Below are 547 nucleotides of genomic sequence, written 5' to 3'. Positions count from 1 at the left end.
GGACTCCCCCATCCCCCCAGGACTCCCCCAGCCCCCCAGGACCCCAGCCCCACCTGGCTCCACGCCGCTCCCCGCCTCCTCCAGCTCCAGGGTCGCGTTGCCCCCCTCGGCGCCGATCCTGGGGGGCCCCGTGGGAAACAGGAACCCTGGGGGGGGGAGCACCGAGGTGTTGGGGGCTCCTCAGGTTTGGGGGTCCCGGGGGGGCCGGCCCGTCCTCGGCACTCACCGGCGGCGCTGAGTCTCCCGGCCAGCTCCGAGAGGCCCGGCAGGAGCCGGGGGCGGCCGGGGGGGCCCCCCAGGAGGCTGGTGGGGGGCACGGCCGCCCTCGCGCCCCCCGGGGGGGGGTCCAGCCCCGCTGTCAGGTCGATGGCGATGTCCAGCTCCAGCTGCTTGTCCCGGGGGCGCCCCGGAGCGGGGGTAGTGGCTCCTCGGCCGGGGGGGGTCCCCCGGCTCCCCCCCTCCTCCGGGGGTCCCGCGGAGCCCTGCTCATCGCCGGGGTCCGGCAGGGTGGGGGGCGCGGCGCTCCGGGGGGGCCCCGGGCTCTTGG

This window comes from Pyrgilauda ruficollis, unplaced genomic scaffold (genome assembly GCF_017590135.1).
Source record: "Pyrgilauda ruficollis isolate IOZ18807 unplaced genomic scaffold, ASM1759013v1 scaffold243, whole genome shotgun sequence".
Classification (NCBI taxonomy): domain Eukaryota; kingdom Metazoa; phylum Chordata; class Aves; order Passeriformes; family Passeridae; genus Pyrgilauda; species Pyrgilauda ruficollis.
The sequence above is the reverse complement of the archived record's forward strand: the minus strand, read 5'-3'. Positions refer to the sequence as shown.